The sequence below is a fragment of the Neovison vison genome, chromosome 4 (genome assembly GCF_020171115.1).
Source record: "Neovison vison isolate M4711 chromosome 4, ASM_NN_V1, whole genome shotgun sequence".
Taxonomy (NCBI): domain Eukaryota; kingdom Metazoa; phylum Chordata; class Mammalia; order Carnivora; family Mustelidae; genus Neogale; species Neogale vison.
This window is the reverse complement of record NC_058094.1, coordinates 2,667,179-2,688,165: the sequence shown is the minus strand read 5'-3', so window position 1 is coordinate 2,688,165 and position 20,987 is coordinate 2,667,179. Positions and strand designations below refer to the sequence as shown.

Sequence of the window (20,987 nt, the reverse complement as noted above, 5' to 3'; positions counted from 1 at the left end):
GGGGTGCCCTGCTCAGCGGGGAGTCTGATTCTTCCTCTCCCTTGTCCCTCCCGACTCATCTGCTCTCTCAGATAAGTAAACAGCACCTTTAAAAAATATGTTATTTATTTGGGGCGCCTGGGTGGCTCAGTGGGTTAAGCCGCTGCCTTCGGCTCAGGTCATGATCTCAGGGTCCTGGGATCGAGTCCCACATGGGGCTCTCTGCTCAGTGGTGAGCCTGTTCCCACAGGGACCACTTAAGACCAGGTCAGTCTCTGCCACAGCACCGATTAGGCCATGGTAGGAACCAGTGCAGACGCAGAGGTCTGACCTGTGACTCCCCTTGCAGGTCACACGAGCTTCCAGGTCACCAGAGCCACAGCAAGCCTGACCCTTCCACCTTGGCTTGGCTGGGGGTCAGGAATGATACCCGGCCGCTCCCAACTTTTATCTCAATGTGACATTGCTTAATTCTTTTACACAACCTTGACTTGACTCTCCCACTGCTAATTTTAACCACCCTTCGTTTCCCCACAAAGTAAACCGGAGCGTCCCAATGTCACCATCACAACAGATTCCAACAGCCGCGGAGATGGCAGGATGCCGTGCTGGCCCGAGACAGCGCTCTAAGTGCGCGCTGCTGCCGCTCATCTTGGCCACAGCAAGGAAACCCAACCGCCACCGCTGGGGTTTATCTCTAGCACACTCCTGGGGGGAGAGACTGCCCAAGGCCGGCACCGGCCCCAGCTGCCCGCCTGCTTCCTGAGCCACCAAACACATAGGCTTGGACCGACCACCGGCCAGGCCGCCCCCCAGGCTTCCAGACAGACCAAGCAGCCCACGCAGCAGGCTCTGCAGCCGTGGTTCCCGAACAGGGGTTCCTCAGCTGAGACCCAGAGATGGGGGGCTGAGAGGGCCCATCCCTGGCACAGGGGGCTAGGAGACCTAAGTATCTACAAAATGGTGTCTCTTTGCATTTTTGTGGGAAAGGTCCACACTTTCACCAGGCTTTCCAAAGGAATCCATGACCCAAGAAAGGTTAAGTCCAACCCCAGTTGCAAGTGGGAAAGAGGGAAGTATCCACGGTGCCGCAGCTGGTTAGAGGGTTTCTGCTGTGAAAATTACTGCATCCGCTTTTCATAACTTGGAAAAGTGGGCCCTCCCTTTTAGCTTCCTTTAGAATTCAGCTGAACAACTAGGTTCATGGGGTAGGGGGTGGCAGGGCAGACAGAAACAAAACTAGAAAGATAAAATCTAAATTTAGGAAAAACTCTAAGGGCCGGCCCAGACTATTCCAGAGCTCACCGAACACTTGGTGACATCAGAAAGATCAAACCGCGACTTCTAGAACTGATCCTAAAGGACAAGTCAAAGGGCTGTCGCTCTGTCGGGCCACAGCATCTGGAATCGAGTCCTGGATAAATGTTATTTACTTGGCTCACCAGGGTGATAATGAGCTTGTTTTGAACCTGCTGTATATGGTGTTAGCTCATTCATTGTGAAAAGTAACCCAGGACAGACCCAGCTGGGGAAAGACTGAGCAAGGGAAACCGGATCAGCAAAACACTGTTCTCACGTTTCATAACCCAAACGAGCCAGGCTCCGGGTGAAACCTTAATCTGCTCTGCGTGCTGCATTTAGACCAGGGGTCCGGGCATCGCCTCTCTCCCTCGGGTCCAGAGCGCAGCTGTGCTCTCTCCGCTGTGTCTGGCTCTAGAGCTGGCTGCCACTGTCACCAGACCCTGGGCAGTGGGACCACAGTGCACAGACCCCCCACCTACCCACGGCGCCCCTCCCTCATGCATCCCGCTCACTGCGCTCCCACTGTGCACACACGGAGAGGTCCAGACTGCCTTCCAGTCACTTCCGGGCCACCTGGCCAACAGTGGGAAACCAGCCAACGCCAGGAGAAGAGGAAGTGACCCACGCGGCATCGTCATAGCTACACCCCGGACCCACCAAAGCCCACTCAGCCTGCATTTCTCAGCTACACCAGCCAACTCTGTTCCTCCCTTCCGCCACCTGACCGAGACCCCAAATGACCATAAACCCATAGGCATCAGCTTCCACCAAGTAGGAAGAGCGCCAGGCAGCCAGAACGCCACACACCCATGCATGCTCCATCTCAGCGACCACGCAGGAGCACAGGGGTGCACGCAGGGAAAGCTGGTCCCTGGCCTCCCAGGCTCTCAACCTGAGCGGTCACCGTCAGTTGACCAGGCCCCTGCACAGAAAACCATGCCCCTCTCCAGCCGACCCCCGAGCCCCTGGGCGCAGGGTCGGGTGAAGCCTTCCATGTTGGTGTCCCTTAACCCTGCGCACCCCTCTGTATGGCCCTAAGGCTTCTTGCTCTACTTGCGATGCCCACCTGCTTCCTGCAAACAGGACATGAGAGACACAGCGGCCAAAGTCCGTCCGTGACACGGACACAGTCACTGACCCGGGGCAGAAGCTGGCAGCAGTAAGCCCAACACCCCTGTGTAGTTACAAGCAGTGACTAAGATGTTCTCAGGGAGTTATCAAATCAAGACGACCATCGGCCTTGAAAGGGATTCCTGGAGGCAAGACAGGACCTGTAAGCCTATTCCGGATGCTCCGACAGGAGCCCTGCCTGTCGTGCCCTAAGGAACCCACCGGCGTAATCACCGGAAATGGGTAGGAGACGCTCACATGCGCACTTCCTCGGGGACAGTGCAAAGAAAGGGGATTCGAAGGCAACCCCACATCAACTGGAAATGTGGGCCCTTGTCTGGTGTGAATTAGCAGCACGCTATAAAGACAGCGACCTAGTTACAAGCACCCCCACATGAAGTGCTTGGGGAAACTCGGCCGGGGGGTGTGGACCTGCTTAGGGAGGCAGGCAGGCGCTCACGGGCGAGTCAGACGCTCCGAGCTCCGGGTCCTCCAACGACCTGGGGCACAGACCCATGACCCATGACCCTCCTGCCGATTGCTGGGACGGGGCCCTGGGGCTCACAGGTGAAGTAGCGTTTCGTAAGTCAGAGAGGGCCAAAGGGAGGCTGGCCTCGGGGTCCAGTCTTGGTGGAACCCGTGCAGCTGCCTCTCCCTGCCTGCAAACCAGCCGGAAGGTATGGTGGTCCCTGGGGCCTACCAACAGAGACAAGGAGATCTCATTCTTAAAATGGACATAACGGGCGCCTGGGTGGCTCAGTGGGTTAAGCCGCTGCCTTTGGCTCAGGTCATGATCTCAGGGTCCTGGGTCGAGTCCCACATCAAGCCTCTCTGCTCAGCAGGGAGCCTGCTTCCCTCTCTCTATCTCTGCCTACCTCTCTGCCTACTTGTGATTTCTCTCTGTCAAATAAATAAATAAATAAAATCTTTTTTAAAAATAAATAAATAAATAAATAAAGATAAAATGGACATAACAACTGAACTTTGAAACAGCCCCACAGTGAGTTACCAGAAGCTGCGTGTTGACTCCAGGACACTCAGCGGATGGAAGGTCCAGCGGACGCTTCCTTGAGCCCCCCACCCCGTTATCTTGCAGGGGATCCATGAGCACCTGGTCCGCAGCACCCATCTTCCGCGAACACCCCCGCGGGTGTATGAGGGTGGCAGCGGCACAGGCTTCCACCAGGCACTGCCCCTCCGCAGCCTGTCTCTCATGTGCCACCACGGAACCTTCCGCATGGGGCCGGGAAGGCGTCCAGGCAGGAGTCTCGTCCCAGAGACCAAGCCCCAAGCTGGCAGCTACTCACGTGGAGGCCACTTGCGGCGCACAGACCGGGCATCAAGCAGGGAGGCGACTCCCAAGTTGAAGGGCCCTCGCCACCCCTGCCCCCCAAGGCCATCAGCCCTTGTTAAGGCTGCCACCCAAGCTCCGCAGAGTCTTTTCCTTGGCTGGTGACAAACCCATTGTGTAGAAGAGCCTAGGTTTGCATTCTGGAGAGGACCAACAATTTCTACAAGTGGTAACCCGAGGGGGGCTGTCGCTCATTAAAACAGACGCAGCTGAAGCACACCCCACTGTACTGTCCGAAGCGGTGTCCACACCCTTGGGCCCAGGGGCCAGACTCTGTTTCTCCTGAAGCCAGTCACATGGGCCTCCACTTTCAGAAAGCCCTCCCTGAGCAGCCCGCCTGAGGGGGGCAGGAACTATCTTCAGTGCTGGATGAGCTCCGAATCATCACTCCTGCCTCCTGCGGTCCACGGGGGGGCCTCCCCGCTTAGGCTCCAACTGTTCATGCAGCTCCCACTGCCCCCGGACGTTTCCCAGCAGCGCATTCGGTCAGGAGAGAGAATCCCAGGTGGGGTCCATAAGAGCTCTGGGCATCCATTTTCTCATCTATAAAATGGGAATATCACCGCGTCCATGCAGGACAGTCAGGAAAACCCGGCAGTGAACACGGAGTCTAGGTGGCATTCACAAAGCCCGGCCCGTGGCCACGCTGGCAGGGGGCCTACCCAAGACGAAAACGCCCACGGGACCACCGTGGGGCCGGCAGGACGCCGCCGACACGCAGGGAGGCCCAGCATGCCAGGACTCAGCACAGCGCAAGCACAGGGCCTCTGGGGTCTCACGGTGACTCCAATGAACAGAACTAGTCCTCAGTCCCCCCAAGCCTGCCACACACTCGTGCAAACACGCTCTGCCCCGCGATGGCCTCCGTAAGCCCAGACTCTTCCTCACAGTCATCCCCATACAAGCCACATGCTGTTCTAGAAAGTCTGCACATTGCGACTATCCCCGTCCCTCAACTGGGTTATTTAAACAAGTGCAGGGACACCTGGGGGGCTCAGCTAAGCCTCAGCCACTGGCTCAGGTCATAATCCTGGGGTCCTGGGATGTGTCCCAAGGTTAGGCTCCTTGCTCAGCAGGAAGCCTGCTTCCTCTGCCAGTCCCTCCCCCGACTTGTGCTCTCTTACTATCTCGCTCCGGGTGTCAAGTAAATTAAATAAAAATCTCTAAAAAATAATAATAATGAAAATAAAGAACTAAGTAAAACCAAGTGCCCCCTAGGCTCCCACCACAAGGGACCGGGTCACCATGGCACAGGGAGGCCAGGCCTCCGGCCTCACAGCCCACCATCTGGCCCGGGAGCAGACCCTGCTGTGGGGAGGCGGGCCTGGGCTCCCAGGCTACATCTCCAGGGGCTCTAAGCCGAGGCCCAGCTCTGTGGGCAAAAATCAACCGCCAGAGGACAAGGTTCTGAGAGGATCATGAGGAAATCCACATTCAAATTGTAAGCTCGTTTCCAAAACGGTATCCGAAGCCGACAGAAGCCACAGCCTGCACCCCGTGGCTCCCCCTCTCCCACAGACGCACAGGCTTTCCTCAGAAACCTACACGACCTTGGCAGCCACAAACCGACAGGGTCCACAGGACTCTCCCCGGCACACGCACCGTCTCACTTCTGCACAGGCTGCCGGCACGGTGCAGACTTAACCAAGGACTGACAAGCGGCCCCCGCAGAAGCTTCCACTCACCAGGCCTTCTGGGATGGCACCGAAAGCACGGTCTCTTCTCACTCACTTCAACTGCCTAGTTCCTTTGAAAACACGGTCTCAATTTTATTTTGGATTTGATTCGCGTTAAATGTTTCATTTTGTGGGCGCCTGGGTGGCTCAGAGGGTTAAACCCTCTGCCTTCGGCTCAGAGGTCATGGTCTCAGGGTCCTGGGATCGAGCCCCACGTAGGGACTCTCTGCGCAGCGGGGAGCCTGCTTCTCCCCTTCCCTCTGCCTGCCTCTCTGTCTACTTGTGATCTCTCTTTCTGTCAAATAAACAAAATCTTTTAACAAAAAGTTTCATTCTGTGAAGTTACCAATGTTCTATACACACCGCAGTAAACACAAAAACAGGAAACTCCACGTTGCAAACCCTGCTTTTCGGAGGGCGGGTGGCGGAAGGTGAGCCTCATCCCTGTGGCTCAGGGCCCCACAGGAGACCTACGGGCCCAGAGCCCCATGTGTGGGTCCCAGGGCTCACCCCCAGGCTCAGCCACTTACTGTGTGGCCTCGTACAAGCGGCTTTACCTCTCCGCACCTCCTCTCCCGCTCCACAAAAATGCAGGTAGTAACAGACCGTCCCCGTGGGGCTCTGCAGAGGATAAGGCTGAGCCGTCGGCAGAGGACCCAGCCTCCCAGATCACTTCCCAGGGCCTGCTAAGTACCAGGAACAAATACTCATTATGCTTCCCAGATTGTAACACAGAAACTGAAGCTCGGAGCAGCGGGTTGCTTCTGGGCCAAGGTCACAAAGCCAGGGACAGCCCAGCCAAGGATGGAAATGGCCCCGGCACCCCAAACAATGCCAGACTCTAGGATGTTTCTGTTGTAGAATAAAAGGCCCAGGGCCCCTCCCTCTCAAGAATTAAAAACACTTTAGCTGTCTGAATAATTCAGGAATGAGTTAGACACGTTTGAAACAGCCCTTAGCTTTCCCCTTCGGCTTCCCTGTCCCGCTAGGCTCGCCGGACCCGTGCTGGCAAAGCAAAGAGCAAGCTGGCCTCAGCTCTATCATCCATCCCCAGCACGGAATCGGAGCTCCTGCACACGGGACAGCGAAGGACGGAGAGGCTGCCTCAGCCCTCCGGAAGCTCTGGCTGCATCCAGCAGAGGGTGGTGGTGTGCAGGCCTGACGGGGAGGATTTTGTCCAAAGCTGCTCCTGCAGAACCACCAACAGTCCCCCTGGGACTCCAGCTCCGTGCAGCAGGACTGGCTGGTGGTAGGCGGGCATCGGTGTCAGGCCCCAGGGGACAGCAGGGTTTCTGGAACTGAACCCCCTGTGCAGGGTCACCTGGGTAACCCTGTTCACCTTCAGCAGCCCAAGCCTCTTAGCCTTTGTTTTACAAGCCTGAAACCTTGATTTCGGGGTCCGGGTCCAAATGCTAAGGAAGTGTAAGCAAGGGTTTGTGTTTAAGAGATCAGTGGGGAGGGGTGCGGGAAGGCCTTGGTGGCTAAGTGACTGCCTCCTGCTCAGGTCAGGATCGAGCCCCGCATCGGGCCCTCGGCTCAGCAGCAACAGCAAGTCTGCTTCTCCCTCTCTGGAGCTCTGTGACCTCTCTCGCTTTCACACTTTCTCAAGTAAGTAAAAAAAATCTTTAAAAAAAATTAATATAAAAAATACAGATCAATGGAGGGTCCGCGCCAGAGCTGTCCCACACCGTTCCCTACTAGGCTGGGTCCGGGCGGTGCTGCCTTGTCCAGCGCCATTCCACACGGCTTAGAGGAAGCCACAGGGCTCCTAAACACGATCCTGGAACTAGCTCCTTCCTATCTTCACTTAACCCTGGGAACAAAGACACTGCCTCGCAATCTGAGGACCTGACTTGTTCCCAAATATTTACAATTCCAAATTCGTGGGGAAGCATTCTTAAGTGGATTCTTAACAGCCAGCCCTGAGCACAGAAGACAGATAAAACTTCAAGCCGGCACACATTACCAAAATCCCAGGAGCCAGGCGGGCGGCTTGCTTGCTTTCTTTCCCCACAAAGCTGGGTGAAGCCAGAGACCCCTGTAATACAAAGTTCAACAGTTCTCAACCCAAGGCACTTTCTTTTTCTGGGCTAGCAACAGTAACCGCGTGTTCTCTGAGAGCATCTCCAGCCTGCCTGAGAGAGGACCAGCCCAGGACTTTCCAACAGTCTGAGGAAGTTCTCGGGGCATCCAGGATTCTCAGGGAGAGAGCCCCACCTCTCTGCAAATCCCAAGCAGTCAAGCTCCTCTGCAAACCCCCAGGCCTTTCACCCACCCCAAGAGCCAGTACCCTAGAGGGACAGCCAACAACACACCCTTCTTCTCCTCCTCCCAGAACACACGCTGCCTTCCAAAAGCTTTGCACAGCAGGCACACTGGATTCCTGCAAGACAAAAACCTCTTTGGAATCCAACACCCAGCTAAGCAGTCCTGTCTGCTTTTAACAAATCTTTCTGGAAAATTAAAGTGTAACTCAAGGCACAATCCCATAGGCTTAAATTTTAACCCAACCCAATAAAAATGCATTGCCCCTTCACTAAAGCATACATGTTTACGAGATCTACCGTCCTCTCTGCCCTTTAACACGTAAATCTAGAAAAGACGCAATTAAATATTAAAGTACACATGGGTCAGCACTCACTGTCATCGTTTAACGAAGTGGCAAATGCTCTTTACCCCTCCCCCCATGGAGCACAGTAACACAGCACAGCAGAAGCACTTCTGGGGTTTTCGGGAGGGATGCCTTTGAGAGACTGAATTTATAGACCTCATAGTCCCAGACTACACCGCCTGAGCTCCGGCCAGTGGGGGAAGCCCCAGCCTTCACTCTCCCTTCCTGCCCCATCAGCAAGAGGGAAGCCTCTCAGCAAATGTTCCAGCAACAAGGGTTGCCTAGGCACCAAGGGCAAATCCCTAATTCCTTTAATGGGACCACCACTCAGCTCTTTACAACATGCCCTTCCAATGTATTTTTATTGTGTGCATTTAGTAATTATGAAGATCAATGAGGCACTTGTGCTTCTGTGATCAATTTCGTATTGGTAATTACAATGACAAAAGATACTTCTGGATGGCATGAACACAGCCTTATGATCACAGAAATAGTTTAAACTCCAATTTACATACACTTGTGTCACAAGTGGGAAGGAGGATCAATGAAAGACTCTGATGTGGAAAAAAGCTGAAAACAGCAAACCTCCAAGTTCAAGAAGAAAAAAGATGCACATGTTACAACCATCAATAGTCTGGGAGGGGGTGGTTAAGGGTGGGTAGTGGTTATCCAGTCAGTAACATACTTAGCCTTGGATCATTTCAAGAGCATTCTAATTGTGAATTTCAGCGTCCACAGACACACTCCACTAGACATTACATCTAATTCTCTTTAAAATTAGCCAAAAGCTCACCGTCCACCTAGAAACGCACCTGAGGTCTTCAAAGTTATATGAAGTTATATAAGCAAAAACGTCTGACGGTCTCCGCGGAGAGGCGAATAGAACTCCGCAGGACCCATAATCTAACCAGCCACCAGCTGAAGAACCAGCTCCCCCCCACCCTGTTACGTCCAGTGAACTCTGGGTTGACAAGCTCAGCTCTGGGGTAGGGACGGCAAAACTCCTTGCCCCTCAAAATAATTGGCGGAAAAATATTTCCTTCCCATTTCAAACCCAAACATCATACTTTTGGGTAAATAGATGCTCCTACAACGATGACTAAAATGTTGGCAATGAGAAGCGGATTTGTTTCCTGGCCTTACAGAGTCCGTCTGATCACTCGAAATTGCGAGATAAGCTTTGCCTGTGAAATACACTGACCGCCCCATCTGGAGCACAGCCCCCAGCCATTGTCCCACAGTTCTCCTCTGTCATCTACCGCAAGGGTCAGCTATGGATTTCGCACTCACGACTTGGCTGTCTTCACGACGGGGAGCATGTGGGCTGCCAATGGATTCATTCAACCGGCTCCGGGATTCAGAGGCAGAGCCCCAGGAGAGATCCTTGGGCAAAGCACCAAAAACCGTGCAGAGGAGCCACACCCCGGAACCCCAGGTCAGAAGGCCCTTTTTGCATGCAACAAAAGAAAAGCACCCCGCAGGCGCTGGTTCAGGAATGCAGTTTTCCTCTCCGCCAGCAAAATCCTTCAACAGGTTTGGGAGGATGAAAACACCAACGACCTCGTCTGAACAACGCTTCCCTCACCTGGGCTGCCCGCCAAGCAGAGGTGGGAGGCAAGGTAGCCTCTCGATCAGAAAGTCGAAAACGCCCTGCAAACCCCATCCTGCGACGGCACTACCCCACCTTGTGGTGGCGGGCACTCCCCCTGCAGGAAAACGTGCCCCCTTGCGGGGGGCTCCTGTCTGGAGTCTGCCACCGACCCTGTGCAGCCCCGAATTAGTGACGGGGAACTGCAAGTCCTCCTCGCCCAACTTCGTGCTTTGGTGTCCTTTCCCACAGCCTCCCTTGTTCTGCCTGCCCGCCGGTGAAGGTGGGGACACCACCCGGCCCCCCGCAGCCATGTAGGGGCCCCGCAGGAGCGCCAAGCGTCAAAGGACTCTATTGGTGGCGCGCAAACAGTAAGTGGACCACACCGCTGCCCTCGGACGTCTGTGGACGCGTCGATCTTCTTAAAATGTCTCCTGTAAAAGTCACTCGCCCAGAAGGAGGCTCGCAGATGCGTGAGGCCCCCACGACGTGTTTCCGCTGCCACTGCTCCCCCACAGGCAGCGGGCTGGTCCGAAAGATCTATCAAGCAGACTGGTGAAGTCGGACTTTTGGCAAGCTTCCTCCTGATCTAGGGCCGGGAAGCTTCCTTTGCACACAATGCAAAGATCCACAATTCCCCAGCTCGCTCCAAGGGCCTTATTTCACAAAGGCCTCACATCTGATACCTTTGATTAAAAAAAAAAGGGGGGGCCACTCGAAGCACATTTTGAAAGTTCCATGTTTAAAAAGATCCTTGTTCATTGATTTTGGTGGGGCAATTACGCTAATGTAAACAAGGGGGCCTTGTCCGGGCGCCTGTGGGGGAGGTGCAACGGGCCCGGCCTGGGCCAGGAGCCCCCCTGCTGACGCCGACTGCTCTGGCTCCAGGGTCCTCTCCGACCCCCACCCCTTCCTTCCCTGTGACTGCTCTGGGCTGGGAGGCTCTCTCCCTCTGGTCAGATCTCCACTCCGCACAGCTGAAACACTCGTGTTCCTGACTGGGAGTGGAAGCAGCCCTTCTCGGTGGTGGTTCACCGAGTGCATCTCCATCCACCGGTGCTGTGACCAAGCAACCAGGGGAGCCAGAGGCAACAACTGTGCAGCGGCAGCCTCCCCGGGAACACAGCTTCTAGCGCATTCCAGCTCCACAAATTACAGACAGGGCTCTGCCAGGGGTGTTCCCGAGGAGGGTACGGGCAATTTGGGGTTGTTGGCCACCTACGGCGCTAGCCAGCCGCCCTCACTCCGTGCCAGGCCGTGAGGCTGCTCGTCTCGAACCACCCTTAACTGCTGCACAGGGCTGGGCTCCGGGGGCTCGTGGGAGAGCGAAGAAGGCAGACAGGGCACAGGGTGCAGACGAGTGATAGGGACAAACAGGCAGCACCATCGGAAAATAACAGCAGCGCCCAGACCCCACTCAGCTCTGCTCCCCACCACGCCTCTGACGACGCAGATAAAACCAGTCCAATATCAAGCGACCTAATCACTGGCCAAAATACCTTCTCGGACTCCTTTCCTCCCTGGGGGACGGGGAAGCTGCCATTGCCGCAGCCCCTCCCCCTCTGCAGACCTGCAGGGCGGGATCTCCTGGCTCCAAGAGAGCTGGGCCCCTTCCCTAGACTCCCCCCACCTTCCCAGCTCCCCTCCTCTCCAATAAGCAAAGTTGGAGACCAGACACAGCCCCAGGATGTTAAAAGCTGCACGCCACCTTGGAGCTCACCCAGTCCAATCCCTGCTCTGCTGCCCACCCGCCCCTCCACGACAGGGACCAACCGACCTGCAACACTCCTTACTGCAAAGGAAGCAGGCCACTCGCTCACGGCTCCCACCCACCCCACCCCCCACCCCCACCCCCGGCCCAGCCCCAGAGCGGTTGGGCAGCCTCCCCTGGGGGGCACCTGGGACACACACACACACACACACAAAAAAACCACTAAAGACCTAATATGCATTTCAAATGCATCTCAAAAGGTCCACCTCCGTCCTTTACAGCTGCTGCGCATAAAAACAATTAGCCTGCCTGGGAATGAAATTCCTGACTTTTCAGACAACCTATTTCGCCACCCTCTCACCGGAGAGCACTTGCGATCCTGATCAAGCCTGGGTCTTTCCACCTAGGGGCCTGCAGAGGTGCTGCCACTACTCAACTTCAGGTAGATTCTGCAGAATCTCTCCCAAGCCTTAAATAAACTCTCTCTTTTAATACTTAATTCCAATCTAGCAAAAGGGCAAGGAAATTACCCCCGTTTTTAAAAGGAGATTAGGGATTACGGTTTCTGATAGCCAACCATTCATTACACTTAATCAATAAACCAGCCCTCCAGCTTTTTATCCCCTTCCCCTTTTTTTTTTATTCCAAATACAAAGTAACAGCGATGACCGCTGCCCACCGCCCCGTGCCCTACCTGTCTGTCCCGGCCAGAGAGTGGTGCGAGGTGGTCGTAGTGAAAGAAAATGCAGGACACACACACAGAGCACCGCCAAGATCCAACCTGGGTCTCCCCAGCAGAAACACGCTTTGATTCTGACAAGCATTTGACCCCACAACTGCTTCCGTCACTCATCTTTCAAACCCTCCCTTCCCAGGACCTAGGGCTAAGATGCCCCAACACCCGCGAGCTCCAAGGTCCCTTTTGCTGGAGTTAGCTGAGGTACCCAATGGGGCTGGGGGGCTCAGTCTGACCCTTCAGAGCCCCCCTTGGAAAAACAACAATCTCACACTTTCCAGATCAAGTGCCCCTTCCCCTCCCCCCATCCCACCACTTTCTAGAATCATTACAGATACCTAACCAAGAGGCTGGGCTTTTCCCAAACCACCACCCTCCCTGCCCCCGTTTTGATATAGCTACCCTGGAAAAGCCCTCAGCTGCAAAGTGCTCCCCAATAACCGAATCACAAGCAACACACCTTGGGGAGGAACGGGTTAAATTCAATAGCTCCAGGAGGAGGAGCTACTCGGGAAAGGGGAAGCGGTGCTGAGATGCAGAGAAATGTGCAGGGCAGGGGCTCCGGACCGGCTGCAGAGATGCACTGGCCCCTCTCCTCCAGGGACAAGCCAGGCCACAGGAAATAAAGGTGTCTTCCAAGGGACAGACCGAAGGACAAGCACTTAAGACACAAACACGGGCACAGTCCAGGGGGCAGCTTGGAGCCCGAGGTGAGGGACACTGGATGGGCGTGCGGAGCGCGTGTGTGCGCAGGGGGCAGGGGGTGGGGTGAGGGCAGGGGGTGGGGTGAAGGCAGGCGCAGGGGACTGGCAAGGGCTGGACTCTCAGAAGTTGGGAGATAGATGTCAGGCCGCGGAGGCAGGACGGGGTCGGAGCCAAGGGGGCGAGGCCCCAGATTCCGCTCCGGGTAGAGAAACCTGAGGAAACGGGGTGGGGGATGCCGTGCGACCGAAGGGGGCCGGATCCGTGGGAAGGTGCACACGGCGGGGAGGGGGCCCGGGATGCTCCCGCGGGCTTCCTGCGCGGGGGTGACGAGGGGCAGGTGCAGCCCAGGGAGAGGAGGAGGGAGGCCGAGGATGGGGCGCGAGTTCCGGCGGGAGTCGCCCCGGCCGAGTGGTGGGGGCAGTCGGGGCGGGGGTGGGGTGGTGGCCTCCTCCCTGGGGACGAGATGCCCGGGCGGGCCGGGAGCGGGACCAGGAGCTCGAGGCCGGGCCGCGCGGAGGTGGGCTGGGGAGGCGGGAAGCTGCAGGTGCCGGCGTCCAGGTGCGGGGCCTGGGAGGCGGGCGGGCGAGGCGGCCGCTCACCTGTCTCCTCCGGCCGGGGCCGCGGGGGCGGCGGCGCGGCGGGGCGGCCGGGCCGGGCCGGGCGGAGGCGGCGGGGGCGCGGGGCCCCGGGCGCTGGGGGGCGGCGGCGGCGGCAAGGGCGGCGGCGGGGCCCGGCGGCGGCTGCTCTCGGCCGGCCGGCCGGGCGGTCAGTCAGCGAGCGACGCGGGCGCGGACGGAGCGCTGCGAGGCTGCGGCCGGCGCGCGGGGACAACGCCGCTTTATCGGGTCGGAAACAGCCGCCGCGCGCCGCTTCCGCTGACGCAGCGCCGGCCTGCGCTCATGACTATGCAGCAGCCGCCGCGGGAGGCCGGGGCGGGGCTGGCTTCGCGCGCGCCCATTGGCCTCCGTGCGCCCCGCCCACCGAGTCTCCCCGCCCCGCCGCCCCAGGCCCCGCCCCGACCGGCCCCGCCCCTCGCGGCGTCCCACCTCCCTCCTCCGGGGAGGGGCGTCCCGCGTGCCCCCAGCCCCAGCTTCCGCGCGCTGGAGCCCCCGCCCCTCCCCTGCTCACCCCCTGCCCAATTCCCTCCTAACGCAGCGGGGCCCCCATCAGCCAATCCCCTCTAGGAGCGTTCTCCTCCCCCCACCCCCCCAACCCGGTCCCGGCCGCTCCGAGCAGGGTGGGCTCCGCCCCCAGGTGCTGCGGAGGACGCTTTCCCCGCCTCGCCTCTGGGTCTCCCCTCCTTGAGCCCCATTGGTCGCCGTGGTCCATCCGCCAGTCTTCTGCGCCCCCTCTGGGTAGCTGGGCGGGACCCATGCCAGCCCGGGACCCCGTCCCGTAGCACCCACAAAGCAGACCGGCTGCGGTCCCAAGGATGGGCCGCCTCCCCACGCCGGAGCCCAGGGACGCCAGGTTGCGGGAGGCAGCCCGACGGAGAAAGGGATGACCTGACGGGCTGAGGTCAGACAGCCGCGTGCCCTCGCCGGGGTGGAAGGGCTGTGAGCAAATCGCTTCACCTCGCAGAGCTGGGCGTCCTCATCTGCAGCGCAGAGATCCTCAGCCCCTCTCGTGGGGCCGCTGGAGGGGATTAGGAAGGAAGGGTGCGCCGCGCGGCCTCCGGAGCAGTTAGGATGGGAAAATCCGACAGCAGCAAGTGTTGGTGTGGATGTGGAGCAACTGGAACTCTCTCCCGCGGCTCCTGGGGGTGCAGAATGGTGCAGCCCCTGGAAGTCCCTTTCCAAGGGCTTGCACTGCAAACCCTACGACCTCGCAGTCCCCTCCTAGATGCATACCTTATGCGATCGTCTTTCTCTTCACAGCAGCCCTGTTTGTAATAACCACACATGGGAAGGGACCCAAATGCCCCTCAGCCGTAGAACAGATACACCGACAGCATTCTCTGGTCGGTTCAGTGGAATGACAGCGCTGCTACGCATAGTGCACAGCCACACATAACATGATGACTCACACATGATTTGGGGGTAAGAAAAGCCAGACTTCAAAGCATATAGGGTTCCGTGTGTATAAAGTGGTAAAGTATACATAAAAGTCAGGATAGTGGGGCGCCTGGGTGGCTCAGTGGGTTAAGCCGCTCCCTTCGGCTCAGGGCATGATCTCAGGGTCCTGGGATCGAGTCCCACATCCGGCTCTCTGCTCAGCAGGGAGCATGCTTCCCTCTCTCTCTCTGCCTGCCTCTCCATCTACTTGTGATTTCTCTCTGTCAAATCAATAAAATCTTAAAAAAAAAAAAAAGTCAGGATAGTGGTTAGCATTAGAGGGAGGGGTGCCAGAGCCACACGGGGGAAGCCAAGAGAGTGTTTGGGATGCTGGTAAGGTTCCATGTCTTGATCTGGGTTACACAGGTGTGTATGTCATGCTTCAGTGAAGGGTTAATAAGAACATCAGCGGCAAGTACCTAAAAAGCCCGAAGGGGTCCCCCCGCTCATCGTGGGTTCCTCACAACTGTCTGTCTCCCTCTTCTGTTGGGTTTCTGGCTCCTCTGGCCAGAAGATGGAGGCAGAGGTGATCCCAGAGATGCTGCGACCTTGGGCACCTTTCTTTTTTTTAAAGATTTCATCTATCCATTTGACAGACAGAGATCACAAGTAGGCAGAGAGGCAGGCAGAGAGAGAGGAGGAAGCAGGCTCCCTGCAGAGCAGAGAGCCCCATGCGGGGCTCGATCCCAGGACCCTGGGATCATGACCTGAGCTGAAGGCAGAGGCTTTAACCCACTGAGCCACCCAGGCGCTCCCTTGGGCACCTTTCTTAATCTTTCAGAGCCTTCCTCTGTGAATGAGCCTTCTAATAACACCTACCCCCCAAGCTGTCATGGGGGTTAAATAACGCTTTATTCAAAAACTTGATACAGTAAGGAGCACAGAGTAAGGACTTAATAACTTTAATTATTCACGACACTCCGAATGCTGCAACTTATCAAAATCTATTTTCATCCTTTCAGCAACCAGCTACTGAGCGCCTACCGTATGGCACGTACTCAGCCAGATGCAGGGTACTGGAGCCGGCAGCAAGATCCGCTGTCCCTCCTGGAGGATCCTGTAGCAGAATGGGAAGCGCCTCTGAGAAAGGAATGCCTGCTAGGCCCGCAGCCGGGGAGCCCAGCATAGGACCTGCTCATAGTAGGTCCCGCATCAGTGTTTCTGAAAAGACAAATGAACGCATGCATAAAAGCGTATGCGTAAAGTTTCATGTGAATAAAATTTAAATGTTAGATTAATTGACTTCTACAGTCTGGAGTTGGGCACAGAGAATGGACAGAGAGCAAGGTTACTGCGCATGTGCAAGAACAGGTGCAGCTGCCCCAGTGCATGTGTGTGCGGTAACCTTGCTCTCTGTCCATTCAGAGCAGGAGTAGGGGCGGGGCCGCACTTCCTGCGCTCCATTCCAGCCTAGCCCCCTGGGGCCTCGTCCCGCTGCCAGCAGCAAGCAGGGGGTTGCGGAATGTGTGTTTGTGTTCCCCTAAAAGTCAGGTTGACTCTCCACCCCCAGTGGGATGACATTGGGGGGCTCTTTGGGGTGATTAGTAGGGTGGAGTCCTACGGATGGATGAGTGCCCTCATAAGAAGAGGGCACAAGAAAGCTCCTTTCCTCTCTTCTTGCATGTCTGCACCGAGGAAGGCCGTAGGAGGAGGCCCTCTCCAGAACCCAGCCATGTTGGTGTCCGGGTCTCGGATTTCCTGGTGTCCAGAACTGTGAGAAATAAGTATTGGGTGCTTGAGCTGCCCAGTCTGCCTTATTCCTGTTACAGCAGCCTGAGCAGATTAAGACAGAGGGTAAGGTGAGCCTGTTGCTTGTGACCCCACTGTCCAACCACCTGGGGGTGGGGGGCTACAAAGCCACACAGCTCCCCCCATGCCCTCCTTGAATGACAGGGCCCCCAGTGCTGTGAGGATGGAGCTGGACATATGAGAAGCCTGTTGCCCCAGAGTCAGAAAGACCTGGCCCCAGAGCAGGACGTGCCTGGGCACTTACCTGTCACAGGTGTGCGACCTCAGAAACACTCTATGCCTGGTTGACAGCTCTGCCGTGAGTAGCTTGAAATTCTTAATCATTTCTGGGGCGCCTGGGGGGGCTGACTGGTTAAGTGTCCAACTCTTGGTTTTGGCTCAGGCTGTGATCTGTGGGATGGACACCCCCACCCCCAGCCCCAGCTGGGTTCCCCTCAGTACGGAGTCTGCTTCCCCTCTCCCTCTCCCCTTTACTCCCCACACCCACCCCGGCTCAAGCACTCTCCCTTTCTGTCTCTTTTTCTGAAATAAATAAATCTTTTGAAAAAATTCTTCATAAGGGGCGCCTGGGTGGCTCGGTGGGTCGAAGCCTCTGCCTTTGGCTCGGGTCATGATTCCAGGGTCCTGGGATCCAGCCCCGCGTCCGGCTCTCTGCTTAGCGGAGAGCCTGCTTCCTCCTCTCTCTCTCTCTCTCTCTGCCTGCCTCTCTGCCTACTTGTGATCTCTGTCAAATAAATCAATAAAATCTTTAAAAAAAACCTTCATAATTTCTAACAAATTATGGAGCCCATCCTATATCCTCATTGTAAGCACAATGACCCCCTGGGACACTTGGAGGGAGCCACAAGCCCCGGGCTGTGTCCTGGGAAACTGGGAGGGTCGGACAACGTCTCATCACTGCTCATGCAACCTTGCCTTCTCCCCGCCTCAACTGGGGCCCCTTGGAGCAGAGCTGTGTCCTTCTTGTCCATGGATCTGCAGGGCCTAAGATCTAATAAAACTGTAACCTTGACCATTTCCAGAGACTGGCCAGGAATTTCCCCTCCTCGAGGAAGCCCTCTCGATGTCCTGTCTTACCAGAGAGAGTGGATCCCTTCCATGAGCTCTGACTCCCTCTGCCCCTTCACAGATCATTCCTGGCTGTAACTGGGCATGTCTGTCTCTCGAGTGTTCTGCAAGCTCTGTCCAAGGGGCTGGTAACCAGGTCAGGTTCGTGGCTGCATCCCAGAGTCTGCCCACAGTGGGGCTGCGGACATGTTTGCAGGTAAAGGGGACAGAAAGAAAGAGAAAAGGAATCTCTTAGTGAGGACCCACAGAGAGGCACTGAAGGGTCCACAGACTCCGGAAACCACGTGAACCAACCTTCACTGGGCACTTGCTGAAGGCAGACCCAGCATCCCGTGTATCCCCTGCCGTGCCGTGCCTCTGTGGGTTGAGAGCTGTCATCCCCATCGTGTGACCCCACCAGGTCAGGTCGAGGACACCTGCAGAAGGCATGAGGCCCCTGACCCTGGTGCCTGGAGGCAGAGAGGTTGGGCGTGCTGGCCTGGGAGGGGCAGGATTTGGGGCAGGTCAGGGTTGGGGAAGTGGAGGGGCAATCAGCCGACAGGTTCTGGGGCTGGGGGGGGGGGGCTGGTCACAGGCCCTGGTTGGAACCTTGCCATCAGCAGAGGCTGCAGGCTGTACACTGGGGGTGAACCCAGGGGGGCCTGCGGAGGGAAGGGGCTACAAGCCAAGGCTGTGGCCCTCAGTGGATGATCATTTGCAAAACTGTCCTTCATTTTTAAGCAATAACATGTTAATGGGGTTTTTTTGCCTTTTTTGTTTTTTGTTTTTTAAGATTATTTATTTGACAGAGAGATCACAAGTAGGCAGAGAGGCAGGCAGAGAGAGAGAGGGGAAGCAGGTTCCCTGCTGAGCAGAGAGCCCGATGTGGGGCGCAATCCCTGGACCCTGGGATCATGACCTGCACCGAAGGTAGAGGCTTTAACCCACTGAGCCCCCCAGGCACCCCTGTCCTTCATTTGAAGGGGGGGCAGGCAGAGGGAGTGAGTTTAGGTGTGATGGAGATGAGCAGAGGCCCCCGGGCAGACTTGGCGCTCCAGCCACTTCCCACTGTGTGACCCTGGGGGAAATGCCTAATCTCTGTGAGTCTCAAGGCACAATGGAGAGGCTGGGCCCTCGCAGAGCGTGGGGTGCAGGCCTCCTGAGATGTGGGGCAGGTGGGCCCACACCCTACGGGTCCCAGGTCTTAGAGCAAAACCAGGCTCCCCCGTCGCCCACGATAGGACCCGAGGCTTGAGAGAACAATGACTGCCCAGGCCTCCTGAGCAGTGAGTGACCTTCAGAGTAACCTCAGTTCCGGGGGGACGAAGCTGTGGCAGGACCTCCAGGCGCTGGGATTGGCAAGAGAGCAATAGGATTCCTGGGGCTTGGAAGTGCCCGGGGTCATATGGCTTCTCAGAATCATAAAGCTATCTGGGGACACATCGTCACTCCGGGTCATCAAGCTGTCCGGGTCGTGCAGCCGCCTGAGTTCATATGGACACTCAAGGTCATATAGCTTCCCGGGGCCATAAGCCACTTGGAGTCATATAGCTTCGTGGGGTCAGTCACATGCCTGTCTGGGGTCATACAGTTTTCCAAGGTGATACGGTTTCTTGGGGTCATATGTCTTCCTGTACTCACAGGACTTCTTGGGATGATACAACTGCCAGGAGTCCTGCGGCTCTCTGGTCATAGGCTTCCCAGGGTCCTATGTCCACCTAGGGTCATACGGTCACCTGGGGCCACAGTGCACCTTCGGAAGAGGTTTAGGCTTCTAGGCCATTCTACTGCTGCTGTGTCCTGGGTGAGCCCCCCCCCCCGCGCCCGCCAGCCTTCCTTTCCTTATCTATGTGGTGGACAGGACATCTGTGCCTGGAGGACTGGGGGACAGGGCGGTGGTGTCGAGCATGAGGAAAGGCACAGGGCCCACGCAGGAATGGAGGCTGTACTCCGTGAGTGCCTGCGACACTGGGGACCCCCAGCACAGCCCTTACCTTCTCAGCCTGAGCAGACCTGGAGGGTTTCCCTGAGAGAGTGAGGCCGCTTTCACCCAGAATGGGAGTGGGGGGGCTTTCTGAGCAGCAGGTACTAGAAAAGTCCTGGCTGGCTTTTTCAGGAGCAGAGGAGTGAGAGGGGCAGAGGAAGGCCTCCTACGGGAGAGAGGGGCTGAAAGGGAAGCCGAACCCCTCCGCTGCCCCGTCCCGGGGTCTGGGGAGCAGGTCCAGGTGAAGTTTCTGTGCTCTGCCTTTTCCTGTAGTTGTCTTCTGTTCTACAACCAAACTGTAGGGTAAATAAATGCAGCAGGGGTTGGCGGAGAACTTGGGGATGGCAGAACCCTACTGAGGTTCACAAAGCCTAGGGGCAGGCACACATACGGCCATGCACAAGCACGCACACGCGCGCACACACACTACGGCTGAAACACCCATCTCTTGATCCCTTCTTGGCCTGGGCCTGAGGCAGGACAGGTGGTCGAGGCTTCTTCCTGTCTATGTCCCTGTGGGACCTGCAGTTGCTGGAGAAAGGGGCACCAGTGCCAACAGGCCTTCGTCGTCTTCTTCTTTTTATTTTATTTTATTTATTTATTGGACAGAGAGAGATCACAAGCAGGCAGAGAGACAGGCAGAGAGAGAGGGGGAAGCAGGCTCCCCTCTGAGCAGAGAGCCCGATTCGGGGCTGGATTCCAGGACCCTGGAATCATGACCTGAGCAGAAGGCAGAGGCTTAACCCACTGAACCCCCCCAGGCGCCCCAACAGGCCTTCTTTAAAGGGGACCTAGAAGTCCCGGATTGGGCACAGGTGGGCATCAGCCTGCTTGGGTTAAAGACCCAGCTTCACCCCTTCCTTGCAGGCTGCACACAGCTCCCTCCCTCAGAAGGGCCTAAAAATTATGTAGCTGGCTGTCAATGAGTCCCTTTGCTTCTCCGTGCCTTGGTTGCCTCATCTGCAAAATGGGCGCATGAGTTCAGCCCTAATGCTGGTCTGGCTTGACTCAAGTGCTTGGGGGCATGATGGACAGGCTCCCAGAGGGACTGCATACCGACTAAGCCCCACCCACAGCACTTGAGGGCACTTCTGCTAGAAGAGGGAGCTGAGGCACAGGGACAGAAGGTGGCAGGTAGCAGGTAAGTAGCCCAGTTGGGATTTGAACCCAGGCTGCCTGGCTCTGCATCCTCGTGCCCTCTGCCCAAGGTCGAGGGCTTGCGAGGAGCTCCTGGACCGTCAGAGTGGGGATGAGCGGGGGCATCTGCTCTGCGTTGTGAGGGTACGTGCCCGGATGGTGGGGGAGGGAGGGCCAGGCTCCCCGCAGCCCAGCTGGGAACCGAATGACCAGGGTAACCTGAAGGGGAGGCAGGGAGGCAGCTGCC

The 20,987-nt window shown here is 57.0% G+C and overlaps 1 protein-coding gene across 1 annotated transcript in view; it reads right to left on the bottom strand.

Annotated features, from left to right (window-relative positions):
• Positions 1-13,403, bottom strand: part of SLC45A4 (solute carrier family 45 member 4) — a 68,743-nt gene extending 55,340 nt beyond the window's left edge. The window contains exon 1 of the mRNA XM_044244866.1: positions 13,369-13,403. The gene's annotated coding sequence lies outside the window, so the exon portion shown is untranslated. The remainder of the gene's footprint in view (positions 1-13,368) is intronic.
• Between the last annotated feature and the right edge of the window lie 7,584 nt (positions 13,404-20,987).